We start from the raw sequence: 17,096 nt of genomic DNA on the forward strand, positions 1-17,096 counted from the left end.
CAATATGAAGTTCAGGACCGACTCAAATTAAAAAAAAATACTTACTTGATAAACTTATGAAAGCAATTGAGGTAAACTTCTCCCATTTTAGAAAATTATGAACTATTTTCCAATTTAGTAACATTGTATACCCCATATGTAAACAAAAACTAATTAAAAGTGAGAGAAAATTTCTCTAATTTCTCTAATTAAATTTAAATAAACTACAACTAATTTTCATTAACTATAAATAAAATTTCGTTGACTTTTCTGGAGGTATGGCTCCCAGAAATTTTAACCCATTTGGTCCGATCATGCTATATAATGTGGCTGTTTAATGATTGAATAAAAAAAATTGTGACCACTCCTAAATTGAAATTATTCTAACAGGTACTTCAAAGAATAAAGATGCTAGGCAATATGTCATTACACTTTTTTTGCTCCAAAATTTATAGATGAAAAATATGGTGCATGGTTTTGTACTGCCGTGTAGCTGAGTTGGTAGCGTGTTATCTTTTCCGGACGAGGATTTTGATTCATTTCTTTTTTCTTTGTTTGAAAGCTCAGGTGATTTCCTCCAAGTTTGTAGATTGCTATAGGGTTCATTGGCTGGCCTCTAAGCGTTGCAAGTTGGCCACTTCGAGTTTGTTTTAGGTGCCATATCCCTAACTATGAACCTATTTCCATAATGTTTTTCGTTGCTGGATAAAACTTGTAAACCCCTACCAGAAAGGTCGAGTATGCGAATATCTCTAATACACCCAGAGAAGGAATATGATCACCTCAAATATGTTTCAAGAGCACCATGTTACTTTTTCACAGCGACCATGTAGCATTTCGGTCCCAAAAATATTCTTTTCTCGTCAAACATAACATGCTTTCCGAAATCAGATACATAATTTCCGAGAAAAGAACATTGTTTCAACAAACATGCTACATGTTTTTCGTGAAAAAGTAAAATTTTGCTCTTGGAACATGGTTTAAGTGATCATATTCCTTCTCTGCGTTAAGTTCGCAAGATATGGGCATTAATTTATTTATTTTTTTTTTTCAAAATTATAAGAAAGAGTGCTCAGGATTTTGAAACTCAAACTGCATTCCTTAAAAACTACAAGGCATCATAGAAATTTTTAAAATTAAAATAATACAAAATTTAGACAACATTTTTCGAAAAAAGGCATCTGAGATTCGATATCATTTCACGATAATATCGTTTTTTGTCAAAATTTTATTTCTATAAAAAATTTTGTCAACATTTTTTTCTATAAAAAAGCTTGTGATTTTTTTTTTTATAGAAAATTTTGCCAAAATTTTATTTCTATAAAAAATTTTGTGAAATTTTTATTTCTATAGAAAATTTTGTCAAAATTTTATTTCTATGGGAAAATTTTTCAAAATTTTATTCCTATACAACATTTTATCAAAATTACATTTCTATAGAAAATTTTTTCAAAATTTTATTTCGGTGGAAAATTTGGTGAAAATGTCACTTCTACAGACATTTTTGTCAAAATTTTATATCTATAGAAAATTTTGCCAAAATTTTATTTCTAAAGAAAATTTTGCCAAAATTTTTATATCTATAGAAAATTTTGCCAAAATTTTATTTTTTAGAAAATTTTGCCAACATTTTATTTCTATAGAAAATTTTGCCAAAATTTTATTTCTATAGAAAATTTTGTCACAATTTTATTTCTATAGACAATTGTGCCAAAATTGTATTTCTATAGACAATTTTGTCAAAGTTTTATTTCTATAAAAAATTTTGTCAAAGTTTTATTTCAATAGAAAATTTTGTCAAAATTTTATATCTATAGAAATTGTCTCAAAATTTTATATCTATAGAAAATTTTGTCAAAATTTTATTTCTATAGAAAATTTTGGCAACATTTTATTTCTATAGAAAATTTTGTCACAATTTTATTTCTATAGACAATTTTGCCAAAATTTTTTTTCCATGGAAAGTTTTGCCAAAATTGTATTTCTATAGAATATTTTGTCAAAGTTTTATTTCTATAAAAAATTTGGTCAAAGTTTTAGTTCTATAGAAAATTTTGCCAAATTTTGTATCTGTAGACAATTTTGTGAAAATGTCATTTCTATAGCAAATTTTGTCAAAATTTTATTTCTATAGAAAATTTTGTCACAATTTTATGTCTATAGACAATTTTGTCAAAATTTTATTTCCATGGAAAATTTTATTTTGTATAGTCAATTTTGTCAAAATTTTATTTCTATAGAAAATTTTGTCAAAATTGTATTTCTATAGAAAATTTTGTCAAAGTTTTATTTCTATAGAAAATTTTGTCAACATTTTATATCTAGTTAAAATTTTGTCAAAATTTTATTTCTATAGAAAATTTTGTGAAAATTTTATTTCTGTAGAAAATTTTGTGAAAATGTTATTTCTATAGAAAATTTTGTCAAATTTTTTTTCTATAGAAGATTTTGTGAAATTTTTTCTCTATAGAAAATTTTGTGAATTTTTTTTTCTTTATAGCAAATTTTACAATAAAGAAAATTTTGTCAAAATTTTATATCTATGGGAAAATTTGTCAAAATTTTATTCCTATAGAACATTTTATCAAAATTTTATATCTATAGAAAATTTTATTTCTGTAGAAAATTTTGTCACAAGTTTATTTCTGTGGAATATTTTGCCAAAATTTTGTTTCTATAGAAAATTTTTTTCACAATTTTATATCTATGGAAAATTTTGTGAAAATTTTATTTCTGTAGAAAATTTTGCCAAAATTTTATTTCTATAGAAAATTTTGCCAAAATTTTATTTCTAAAGAAAATGTGGCCAACATTTTATTTCTATAAAAAATTTTCTCAAAATTTCATTTCTATAGAAAATTTTCTCAAAATTTTATTTCTATAGAAAATTTTGCCAAAATTTTATTTCTCTAGAAAACTTTGTCAAAATTTTATTTTTATAGAAAATTTTGCCAAAATTTTATTTCTCTAGAAAATTTTATCAAAATTTCATTTCTATAGACAATTTTCTCAAAATTTTATTTCCATAGACAATTTTCTCAAAATTTTATTTCTATAGAAAATTTTGTCATAATTGTATTTGTATGGAAAATTTTGTCAAAATTTTATTTTGTATAGTCGATTTTGTCAAAATTTTATTTCTATAGAAAATTTTGTCAAAATTTTATTTCTATAGAAAATTTTGTCAAAATTTTATATCTATGGGAAAATTTGTCAAAATTTTATTCCTATAGAACATTTTATCAAAATTTAATTTCTATAGAAAATTTTGTCAAAATTTTATTTCTATAGAAAATTTTGTGAAAATTTTATATCTATAGAAAATTTTATTTCTGTAGAAAATGTTGTCAAGTTTATTTCTATGGAAAATTTTGCCAAAATTTTGTTTCTATAGACAATTTTGTCACAATTTTATATCTATGGAAAATTTTGTGAAAATTTTATTTCTGTAGAAAATTTTGTGAAAATTTTATTTCTATAGAAAATTTTGTCACAATTTTATATCTATGGAAAATTTTGTCAAAATTTTATTTTGTATAATTTTGTCAAAATTTTATTTTGTATAGTCGATATTGTCAAAGTTTTATTTCTATAGAAAATGTTGTCAAAATTTTATTTCTATAGAAAATTTTGCCAAAATTTTATTCCTATAGAAAATTTTGCCAAAATTTTATTTCTATAAAAAATTTTGCCAAAATTTTATTTCTATAAAAAATTTAGTCAAATTTTTATTTCTAAAGAAAATTTTGACAAAATTTTATTTCTATAAAATATTTTGTCACAATTTTATTTCTATGGAAAATTTTGTCAAAATTTTAGTTTGTATAGATAATTTCGTCAAAATTTTATTTTGTATAGTCGATTTTGTCAAAATTTTATTTCTATAGAAATTTTTGTCAAAGTTTTATTTCTACAGAAACTTTTGTCAAAGTTTTATTTCTATAGAAAATTTTGTCAAAGTTGTATTTCTATAGAAAATTTTGTCAAAATTTTATTTCTATAGAAAATTTTGCCAAAATTTTATTTCTATAGAAAATTTTGTCAAAATTTTTTTTCGATTGAAAATGTTGTCAACAATTTTTTTCGATAGAAAATTTTGTCTACAGAAAATTTTAGTTCTATACAATATTTTGTCAAAAAAGCTGTTTAAACCAGTGTTGCCAAATATAATAGCTAAAAACTCGCCCTTTATTTAATGTTTTGTTGTTAAAAAGAAAAATTAATAAATAAAATTAATAAATAAAATTAATAATAAATTATTTAATTAAAATATTCGACTAAACTCTTCTTACAGATATACTGGACACTATCCGATGTGGTAATACTGTAAGTATACTTCAAAGATCTATTTTACCTTTTACAGACGTTTTAAATCATATTTGGCCAACTATTTACACATATGTAGTTGGACCTTTCTATTTTTTTTTTGTTTTCTTGGCCAAACGCACTTAACTCGTCTAATGAGAATAATGTTTGTCGGTTCGCCGACAAATATGGTATTACTCTCATTGTTGGGCACACGATATCAGGTATCCATCCACCCAGTAACCTCCGTTAAGAAAAATGCATCCATGCCAGTTACCTTACACAGTTACAACATTCATTCATTCATTTGTTCATCCAACGATGACATTCGAAATAATGATGTTTTCGGTTTTTTTTTCATTCGTGATGCCATAACATGGATCTTATGTTTCCAGCAGTCATCAAACTGGCGGGTGGTTTTGTGGTATTTAGAAAAGTCTCTCGGTAACCCTGAGAAACGGGTAGAACTAAGTAAACGTACGTTTTTTATATTTAATTTTGTGGACATGATTCATGTGTAGATTTTGTGGTTGTTCTAGAGATTTTCCTCCACCGAATTAATATGCCATGGGAATGAGAATTATATGTGGTTAAAGGGATAAGTATTTGGAACGAATGGAATATTGATTAGAATCATTTTTTGGTGTATACATGGCATGATTGAATTAGTCTGTTGTTGCAAATGGAGGAGGAGAATAGGGTGTTCAAATAACCAGAAAAAATATCGACAAAATATTTACAATTAAAAAGTTGATTGATGTTAAAAACGTTATTCAATAAAAGAACATTCGACATTAAGTTCGGTCGTGCTGAATCTTGAACATAGAAATAAAATTTTGATCATATTTTCTATTAAAAAGAAAATCCATTTATCCCTTTCCGACCTATAGCTGATCCACGTGATAGATTTTCCTAAATTTTTGAATTCTGTTATTTATGTGTACATAGAACATTTTAAATTATTAAGTTTGTTCAGTTTGATCCTGTATCCTGTTTTTTCAGGATACGTACAATTGTTGCAGTCCGGTAAATTCCGGTAAATGTCCGGACGTAAAAATATCAAAAAACACAAAATAATCACGAAGTTACTGTTTGCATACAATATTTATAATGGTTTCTTATTGAAAACACATGTTTGATGAAATATTCCACAATTTAAATAATTTTAATATATTTGCAAACTTACATCTTCCACTCATTTTTACAAATGCGCAAAGTACACTGCTGAAACTACAAAATTAATATGAAAAGCAAATATTTATAAAGGTTATTCACATTCTTAGACAAAGAAAGAGCATACACAATTATTTTTTTGCCGCTTTTATCGCAGTACGTCATATATTAAAGAAATTATAGAGACTTAAACTTACCCGCACAATTGTGCGTACACGGTCGGAAAGGGTTATTATCTGTGATGCGCATTCGACACTCTTTGTGTACGAGGTATATATAGCGCCTTCTAGTACATGTAAACAAAAACAGTGAAATGCAATTTTGACAAAATTTTCTATAGAAACAAAATTTTGACCAAATTTTCGTTTTGTTTTGTTATTGTTGGTTTACTCTTCAATTATTATTGTTGTGTTTGTTTTCGTCTTAAAACCATGCATTGACTAAACTACAAGTGTAGCTTAACTTAAATTGTGAAACATTTTTTTTTATAGAAATAAAGTTTTCATACAAAATTTTCTAGAGAAATATAATTTTGACAAAACTGTCTATAGAAATGAAATTTTCATAAAATTTTGACAAAGTTTCTATAGAAAATAAAAGGTTGAACAAATTTTCTATAGAAATACAATTTGGACAACATTTTTTTATAGAAATACAATTTTGACAAAATTTTCTATAGATATCAAATGTTGACAAATGACAAAACTGTCTATAGAAATGAAATTTTCATAAAATTGTTCTAAAGAAATAAAATTTTGACAAAATTTTCTTTAGAAAATAAAATGTTGAACACATTTTCTATAGAAAATAAAATGTTGAACAAATTTTCTATAGAAATACAATTTGGACAAAATTTTTTATAGAAATACAATTTTGACAAAATTTTCTATAGATATCAAATGTTGACAAATTTTGTATATATATAAAATATTGACAAATTTGCTATAGAAATAAAATTTTGACAAATTTTCTATAGAAATAAAATTTTGACAATATTTTCTATAGAAATAAAATTTTGACAAAATTTTCTATAGAGAAAAATTCTGAGAAAAATTTCTATAAAAATAAAATTTTGACAAAATTTTCTATAGAAATAAAATTTGGACAAAATTATCTGTAGAAATAAAATTTGGACAACATTTTCTATAGAAACAAAATTTTGACCAAATTTTGTATAGAAGAAAATGCTGACCAATGTTTTCTATAGAAATAAAATTTTGACAAATTTTCTATAGAAATAAAATTTTGACAATATTTTCTATAGAAATAAAATTTTAATAAAAATTTTCTATAGAAATATTTTTTCGAGAAAAATATCTATAGGAATAAAATTTTGACAAAATTTTATATAGAAATGAAAGTTTGATAAAATTTTCTATAGAAATAAAAATTTGACAAAATTTTCTACAGAAAAAAATTCTGAGAACACTTTCTATAAAACTAAAATTTTGACAAAGTTTTCTATAGAAATAAAATTTGGACAACATTTTAATAGAAATAAAATTTGAACAAAATTTTCTATAGAATTAATTTTTTGCGAAAAATATCTATAGGAATAAAATTTTGACAAAATTTTCTATAGAAATAAAATTTGGATAAAATTATCTATACAAATAAAATTTGGACAACATTTTCTATAGAAACAAAATGTTGACCAAATTTTCTATAGAAATAAAATTTTGACAGAATTTTCAATAGAAATAAACTATTGACAATATTTTCTATAGAATTAGAGTTTTGACAAAATTTTCTATAGAAATAAAATTTTGAGAAAATTTCCTATAGAAATGAAATTTTCATTCGTTTTGTTTGTTATTATTGGCTTCTCTTCAATCGTTATTGTTGTTTTTTTTGATCTCAGCTTAAAGCCATGCATTGACTAAACTAAAGGGTGATTCTTTTGAGGTTAGGATTTTCATGCATTAGTATTTGACAGATCACGTGGGATTTCAGACATGGTGTCAAAGAGAAAGATGCTCAGTATGCTTTGACATTTCATCATGAATAGCCGAACGATCTGCCACAACGTCGAATTTTCAGTGAATGGGCCCTAGAAAAGTTGGCAGAAAATCCGCTTTTTTATCGACAAATTTTGTTCAGCGATGAGGCTCATTTCTGGTTGAATGGCTACGTAAATAAGCAAAATTGCCGCATTTGGAGTGAAGAGCAACCAGAAGCCGTTCAAGAACTGCCCATGCATCCCGAAAAATGCACTGTTTGGTGTGGTTTGTACGCTGGTGGAATCATTGGACCTTATTTTTTCAAAGATGCTGTTGGACGCAACGTTACGGTGAATGGCGATCGCTATCGTTCGATGCTAACAAACTTTTTGTTGCCAAAAATGGAAGAACTGAACTTGGTTGACATGTGGTTTCAACAAGATGGCGCTACATGCCACACAGCTCGCGATTCTATGGCCATTTTGAGGGAAAACTTCGGAGAACAATTCATCTCAAGAAATGGACCGGTAAGTTGGCCACCAAGATCATGCGATTTGACGCCTTTAGACTATTTTTTGTGGGGCTACGTCAAGTCTAAAGTCTACAGAAATAAGCCAGCAACTATTCCAGCTTTGGAAGACAACATTTCCGAAGAAATTCGGGCTATTCCGGCCGAAATGCTCGAAAAAGTTGCCCAAAATTGGACTTTCCGAATGGACCACCTAAGACGCAGCCGCGGTCAACATTTAAATGAAATTATCTTCAAAAAGTAAATGTCATGGACCAATCTAACGTTTCAAATAAAGAACCGATGAGATTTTGCAAATTTTATGCGTTTTTTTTTTAAAAAAAGTTATCAAGCTCTTAACAAATCACCCTTTACAAGTGTAGCTTAACCAACAGAGGAAAAGTATGCTTGTCAAATTTATTTGGGCAAAGCCCTATAGACTGCAAGATGGTTGGATGTACAGCTGTTTCGGAATTACCACATTCCTCATCAGCATCCTCTACTTGCAGCAAAACTATCAACCAATTATCAGAATAAATTCGGGTAATTCACTCAACCCAAAGTGAACTACACTTGAACCTCCCGAAAAAGGGTTTGATAGTCGGCTACTGCCTAAACAAATTTGCCAGCATATCTCTTTTCCTTTGCCAAACTCAAATCATCGATTTGAATGTATTTGGCTGGGTTTGTTTTTGAGCGTGCTTCCTCTATCTTCATTCGTTTTGTTTGTTATTGTTGGCTTCTCTTCAATCGTTATTGTTGTTTTTTTTTTTGATCTCAGCTTAAAGCCATGCATTGACTAAACTACAAGTGTAGCTTTTTCGGGAGGTTCAAGTGTAGTTCACTTTGGGTTGAGTGAATTACCCGAATTTATTCTGATAATTGGTTGATAGTATTGCTGCAAGTAGAGGATGCTGATGAGGAATGTGGTAATTCCGAAACAGCTGTACATCCAACCATCTTGCAGTCTATAGGGATTTGCCCAAATAAATTTGACAAGCATACTTTTCCTCTGTTGGTTAAGCTACACTTGTAGTTTAGTCAATGCATGGCTTTAAGCTGAGATAAAAAAAACAACAATAACGAAATGAAATTTTGACAAAATTTTCTATAAAAATAAAATTTTTCGAAATTTTCTATATAAATAAAATAATGATAAAATTTTCTATAGAAATAAAATTTTGACAAAATTTTCTATAGAAATAAAATTGCACAAAATTTTTGCTATAGGAATAAAATTTTAATAAAATTTTTTTATAGAAATAATTTTTTTGAGAAAAATATCTATAGGAATAAAATTTTGACAAAGTTTTCTATAGAAATAAAATTTGGACAAAATTTTCTATAGAAATAAAATTTGAACAAAATTTTCTATAGAAACAAAATTTTGACTAAATTTTCTATAGAAATAAAATTTTGACAAAATTTTCTATAGAATTAATATTTTGCGAAAAATATCTATAGAACTAAAATTTTGACAAAATTTTCTATAGAAATAAAAATTTGACAAATTTTCTATAGAAATAAAATTTTGACAATATTTTCTATAGAAATAAAATTTGAACAAAATATTTGATAGAAATAAAATGTTTAACAAATATTCTATATAAATAAAATTTTGACAATATTTTCTAGAGAAATAAAATGTTGACAATATTTTCTATAGAAATAAAATTTTAATAAAAATTATCTATAGAAATAAATTTTTGAGAAAAGAATTTATAGGAATAAAATTTTGACAAAATTTTATATAGAAATGAACGTTTGATAACATTCTATAGAACTAAAATTTTGACAAAATTTTATATAGAAGTAAAATTTTGACAAAATTTTCTATAGAAATAAAATTTGGACAAAATTTTCTATAGAAATAAAATTTGGACAACAAATTTTCTATAGAAATAAAATTTTGACAACATTTTCTATAGGATTAATTTTTTGCGAAAAATATCTATAGGAATAAAATTTTGAAAAAATTTTTTAAAGAAAAAAAATTTAGACAAAATTTTCTATAGAAATAACATTTTGAAAATAGTTTTTTTTAGAAATAATTATGTAACATTTTAGTGGATAAAGATATCGACATCATTTTCGATAGGAATAAAATGTTGATCAAATTTTCTATAGGAATAAATGTTTTCTATATGATTAAAATTTTGTCCAAATTTTCTATAGATAATAAAATATTGAGAAATTTTTCTATAGAAATACAATTTTGGCAAAATTTTCTATAGAAATAACATTTTGAGAAAATTTGCTGAGAAAAAAAAGTTGTAGAATTTTTTCAAAACAATACTATTTGGAACCACTGTGAAGCGTGTGTAGGTTTTGTTGGCAGTTCGAAGGCCATAATTCGTACCAAAGATAACCAATTTGAACAACTCTAAACTGATTCTAAAATTCTAGGTTATTTTTGAATTTTTTGCTTTTGGAACAATAGAATAAAAAAAACCAAAACACTGCTGCATTACATATAAGCCACCCCGTACATGTAATTATATAATGTAAGCTAATAAATAAACTTAGCCTACTATTATTACTAATTTTTGTGGTTTGAATTTAATTAAATTGAAAATTTTATTTAAGATTGATTTGTTTTTACAATCCTATTATTATCTCAACCTTTTCGTTGTTTAAAACATTGCCAATTATTTTGTCAAAACTTGTTTTGTACCCTCTTTACTGAAAGTTTTGGGGCCCTCACTTGACCAGCAAGAGAAGGGGAATGAATTTGCCGATAGTCGTTCCTCTGTCACCTGGTTATTATTTTTCGGTGTTTAGACAGTTTTATGGTCATTCGATTCATACCTAACTACCTACCTTTGCAACCTACCTGTTTTACGCTGCAAATGATATATTAATTTCCGGACATGGCCAAGTTTGTGTTGTTGTTGTTGTTCCCGCTTAGTTTGTCAGCCGTTTAAAAACAAAAACAAAAGCTCATACATGTAGGAAACTGGAGACGGTCGCTATTAGAGCCAACAAACACAATACATACCATCAGTTGTGCAAAAAACCCAAGACCAGCATTTTTGCCAAGCCAAACAAACAGAAAACGCTAAAATACCATCAGGGCCCAAACATGAGATATCATTCGATACTGAATATGCGTTGGGCAATCTACTCACTCGTCTAGTCAACTACATGGCTATGCATAGCCATAGAGGAATTATGATTCTGTCCATTACCATTGACTTCTGTTTGCAACACAAGCTGTAGGCTACAAAAAAAATGGACTTTGAACACAGACACACAAAAACTCACTTGATCCTAGCACAACGTGCAATTAAACCGGCTATTTAGCCTTTCGCCGCGACCTCTAAAACTGCTGCTCATATGTCTCTGGGTTACGAGTCCTTTAATGCAATACCGGCTTTCCATATTCGAATCGGTTTACATGCTGTGGCTAGCTGGTTTCTTTCCATTGTTCTCTATGAAAGGATAGATTCGGTCTTCTCTTGGTTTTACTCTCATCCATTGGGGTCTAGTTTGAGTTTGGTCCCAAAAACAAAAACCTCCAACAAATTGCCGATTATGTTTTGATCCCTTTTTGGAGGATGACAGCGCTTTGAGGTTGAAACATGGATGCCAAAACATGTGAAAGATTAAAATTGGGACTTAAAACAAAGTAAAACTATATATTCTTTTTTTTAATGTATTGTTCAAATGCAAAAGTTGTCGGAAATAACATCAAATTTGATCATCAGTTTATATTTGTTCCAATTGGTTACTTTTGGCACGCATTAACGCCTTCAAAGGCTCGACAAAATCACCACTATGGTTCTATAGAAATAAACTTATGACTAAATTTTCTACAAAATTAAAATTTTGACAAAATTTTCTACAAAAATAAAATTTTAACAAAATTTCCTATAGAAATAAAATTTTAACAAAATTTCCTATAGAAATAATATTTTAGCAAACTTCTCTATAGAAATAAAATTTGAACAAAATTTTCTATAGAAATAAAATTTTGAGAAAATTTTCTATAGAAATAAAATTTTGACAAAATTTACTACAGAAATAAAAGTTTGACAAAATGTTCTATAGTTCTATGTTATATATTTTCTACAAAATTAAAATTTAATTTTTAAATTTAACATCGACAAAATCACCACTATGGTTCTATAGAAATAAACTTATGACAAAATTTTCTACAAAATTAAAATTTTGACAAAATTTTCTACAAAAATAAAATTTTAACAAAATTTCCTATTGAAATAAAATTTTAGCAAAATTTCCTATAGAAATAAAATTTTAGCAAAATTTCCTATAGAAATAAAATTTTAGCAAAATTCTCTATAGAAATAAAATTTTGACAAAATTTTCTATAGAAATAAAATTTTGAAAAAATTTTCTATAGTAATAAAATTTTGAGAAAATTTTCTATGGAAATAAAATTTTGAGAAATTTTTCTATAGAAATAACATTTTAACAAAATTTTCTATAGAAATAAAATTTTAGCAAAATTTTCTATAGAAATAAAATTTTGAGAAAATTTTCTATAGAAATAAAATTTTAAGAAAATTTCCTATGGAAAAAAAATTAGCAAAATTTTCTATAGAAATAAAATTTTGACAAAATTTTCTATGGAAATAAAATTTTGAGAAATTTTTCTATAGAAATTTTGACAAAATTTCATATAGAAATAACATTTTTACAAAATTTTCTATAGAAATAACATTTTAACAAAATTTTCTATAGAAATAAAATTTTAGAAAAATTTTCTATAGAAATAAAATTTTGAGAACATTTTCTATATAAATAAAATTTTGACAAAATTTACTACAGAAATAAAAGTTTGACAAAATGTTCTATAGTTCTATGTTCTATATTTTCTACAAAAATAAAATTTTAACAAAATTTCCTATAGAAATAATATTTGAACAAAATTTCCTATAGAAATAAAATTTTAGCAAAATTTCCTACAGAAATTTTGACAAAATTTGTTATAGAAATAAAATTTTGAGAAAATTTTCTATGGAAATTTTGAGATATTTTTCTATAGAAATTTTGACAAAATTTTCTATAGAATTAAAATTTTGACAAAATTTTCTATAGAAATAAAATGTTGACAAAATTTTCTATAGAAATAAACTGCCTGAATTTATTCTGATAATTGGTTGATAGTTTTGCTGCAAGTAGAGGATGCTGATGAGGAATGTGGTAATTCCGAAACGTGCGTCCATCCAACCATCTTGCAGTCTATAGGGCTTTGCCCAAATAAATTTGACAAACATTCTTTTCCTCTGTTGGTTAAGCTACTCTTGTAGTTTAGTCGATGTATGGTTTTAAGCTGAAATAAAAAACAACAACAATGCTTAAAGAACAAAACCAACAACAACAAAACAAAACAAATGGAAAAAGAAGAGGAGGCACGCTCAAAATAAACCCAGCCATGTGAATTCAAATCGATGATTTGACTGTGGCATAGGAAAAGAGATATGTTTGTTTCGAATTTATTTCGGCATAAGCCGGCTATCAATGTAAAACCTTTTTTCGGAGGGTTCAAGTGTGGTTTTTGTTGGGTTTAATAAACTGCCTGAATTTATTCTGATAATTGGTTGATAGTTTTGCTGCAAGTAGAGGATGCTGATGAGGAATGTGGTAATTCCGAAACGTGCGTCCATCCAACCATCTTGCAGTCTATAGGGCTTTGCCCAAATAAATTTGACAAACATTCTTTTCCTCTGTTGGTTAAGCTACTCTTGTAGTTTAGTCAATGTATGGTTTTAAGCTGAAATAAAAAACAACAACAATGCTTAAAGAACAAAACCAACAACAACAAAACAAAACAAATAGAAATAAAATTTGGACAAAATTTTCTATAGAAATAAAATTTGGACAAAATTTTCTATAGAAATAAAATTTTGACAAAAATTTCTATATAAATAAAATTTTGACAAAATTTACTACAGAAATAAAAGTTTGACAAAATGTTCTATAGAAATAAAAGTTTGAGAAAAATTTTTATTGAAATCAAATTTTGACAAAATTTTCTATAGAATTAAATTTTGACAAAATTTTTTATAGAATTAAAATTTTGACAAAATTTTTTATAGAATTAAAATTTTGACAAAATTTTCTATAGAAATAAAATTTTGACAAAATTTTCTATGGACATAAAACAAAATTTTCTATAGAAAAATTATACACGCAAAGAAAAAAAACGTTTGGAAAACGTGTACCGAAAACGTTTTTCTTTTGTTAGAGTTTTTTGAATTGCTTCGAAAATTTTAAACTTTTATCACCAAAAAAATTCGTTTGTTACAAAATTTTTATTTTTTCAATAAAAAAAGTTATTTTTGAAATAACAACACAGTCCATTTCGTTTATATCAAACACTGTTCTTTTCTGACTTTAGGTCTTTAATAAGACAAATTTTACAGTTCAAAATTTAATATAGTACAATGTAATGTTGAACATTTTTTCGGAATCTTCCGAATATATCTGGAATATATGTAAAAAAAAAAACAAAAGCAAAAAAAAACTTTGGCCGAAGCAGGGATCGAACCCACGACCCTTGGCATGAGAGTCGGACGTAGCTACCACTGCTCCACGGTGCCAAACTAAGTGTTTGTTTCTGTTAAATAAACTGTGTTTATTCGGTTCGTGGGCGCCGCAAGCTATGCTATATAAATATAACTTATATTGATATTTATCTATTGATGACCATAACAGGTACATAGCTCAGTGGTTAGTGTGTTGGCTTACAATGTGCATGGTCCGCGGTTCGATTCTCCGTCCAGGCGAAAGGTAAAAAAAATTTTAAAAATTTATAAAATCGTATAATTTCTTCTACATTGTTGGTATTACAGGAAAAGGTGTTAAGAACTAAAAATCCTCGTGGATGTGAGAAAGATGTGAGGGACAATGCAATTAGCAAGAAAATAATGTTTTTTTTTTAGCTAGTCTTTATGAAATTGTTTTTACATCCTGGAAAAGAATAAACGTTTATCACAAAAAGTATATACTTTTCTTCCAAATACACTTCCTTACAGCGAAAAGCAAATGAGAAACGAACTTTGTTTGTCTAAAATTTCGTTTGGGAGGAAAGAATTATTTTTTTGCGTGTATGAGACCACACACTGCAGCAAAGTTTATCTGCGGTACTTTGGCTCAAGCCTGGCGAAGCACCGCCTTGAGTGCCAATGTTACTCCCCCAAAGAACGATCTACGAATACTCGGAATACCGAAGTATCCTATGGTGGCGAGAAATGCCGAAATGCGATAAGAGCTAGGACACACAGAGAAGTGAACTTGGAGAGAACGCAAACCAACGCGGGCCTACTTGGGAGAATGACCACATGAGACACATGTAGACCAATGCAACAGAATGCAGAGAAGGAATATGATCACTCCCTAGAATAAAATGTTATTTTTGGATGGGGAACATGGAACATTTTTGCCGTAAAAATTTTATTTTCTCGCCAAATAAATAATTTGTTTCTCGTACCGTTGTTCGGATGTCGAAATCAGATGTATAATGTCTCTGCTTGCTGTTGTATTGGTCCTCAATGCTGTATGTGTCTCCTGTTCTCGCTCATCCAATTCGGCCCGCCTTTCCACTAAATTTGTGATTTGCATCCTCTTCCTGTTCACTTCTCTATGTTCTCTAGAAGGTAATCATATTCCTACTCTGGCTGAGTCGGAAGGACAACGAGGCTACTATGGGTTGATCCAGACAAGAGAACTATTCAAGGAGAGTAGGACGACAGTCAGGAGGGCCGTGGAAACATTAACCGGGTACATAGAATCGAAAGCATATCTGTGTCGAATACAAGCCGCAGAAGATGGTGCATGTAGGGCGTGTTTTGAGGATGATGAGACCTTCGGACACTATCTTTGTGGCCTGCCTTTACTAGGCAAAGGTTTAACCATATCGATGAAAAGGGGATTCGGGGTCTGGGATAGCTTCGAAAAGGGGTCTGGAAACAAATTAAGTAAATTCGTTAAGAACACAGAATACCTGGAATAAATAAAGGGTAAGGACTCCTGAAATTGAGAGCACATTTGTGCCGAATACAATCAACAGAGGATGGTGCATGTAGGGCGTGTTCCTTCCTTCGGGCACCACCATTCCTCTTTGGTATAGTTTTTTGGTGGTGCTGGTGAGTAACCATTATATAAATCGGGGTTATTTATTTTTGCCGGTATCCAAGTGTGGGTTTCTTGTTGAATACAAAACAAAGTTATATTTTCATTTTGGAGTTACATGTACACAGGAATCTGTTTAGATACAAACGATAACGTGGATGACGATGATGATGATGATGACAATGATGATATTGAAACAATACCACCTACCCACATTCATGTTTACCTCTATACACGCAGCTTTGTTTGCATACTCAGCTACTTTGAAGTGTACACAAAATGCAATGTGCCTTGACAAAAACATGTTATCAACATCCTCCACGCTATGTTTGTTACAATATGACAGGTTTTCCTTTTGCTTAACTCTCTTGGTCAGCAATCTAAATTACATTTCTCATTGTGTGTATGTAAGGTAAGGAGAGCAAGAGATAGAGAGATATAGAGTATTTTTGTACTACATAAAATATAAAAACAGGAATTCAATTTTCCATGCTCCACAACAGAGAGCCATTAAGAGATAGGGAGAGAGCTCGGTAAATGTTATTCTCTATAGCACATGGGGTTTGTTGTTATTTTTATTCTTCTTCTTCATCTAATTTTACACATTTGTTTACATATCGCGACCAGCTATGGTATGCTTCATTCTAAAGTGGACTTTCCATGGCATGCAAATTCTTTTTGAACCCTCCACAATTTCCTACTCTGTCTGGCGTAGAATTCTCCGTAAGATATGCAACAAAACGAAATAAAAATAGGCATCACTTTATTTGATACATTGTTTCATTTTGTGAAATAGATGAGAACTTCTGTAATGCACTATGCATGACATCTAGCATTGATTATATCTAACTGGTGGTCAATGTAATATACGTACATACACTGGTGGTTATATAGCCACCAATATTGTACAATGGAAAGGTGAATAGTAAAACAATGTGGATACAGCTATGGTTGTAGTTCATACCACATAGTCCACCAATGGTGGTTAATAGGACATCGTAGTATAAAGAAGTTAACCGATAGGTTAGGTTATTTATTTATTGTATTACATGCAACAAGATTTACAATCTTATAATTACAATATGTGATTCGAC

The 17,096-nt window shown here is 27.9% G+C and overlaps 1 protein-coding gene across 2 annotated transcripts in view; it reads left to right on the forward strand.

Annotated features, from left to right (window-relative positions):
- Positions 1-17,096, forward strand: part of Mnt — a 196,556-nt gene that overhangs the window by 43,398 nt on the left and 136,062 nt on the right. For both annotated transcript variants that reach the window (XM_075298599.1, XM_075298600.1), the window contains exon 2: positions 4,274-4,305. The gene's annotated coding sequence lies outside the window, so the exon portion shown is untranslated. The remainder of the gene's footprint in view (positions 1-4,273; positions 4,306-17,096) is intronic.

Source organism: Haematobia irritans, chromosome 3, assembly GCF_050003625.1.
Source record: "Haematobia irritans isolate KBUSLIRL chromosome 3, ASM5000362v1, whole genome shotgun sequence".
Taxonomy (NCBI): domain Eukaryota; kingdom Metazoa; phylum Arthropoda; class Insecta; order Diptera; family Muscidae; genus Haematobia; species Haematobia irritans.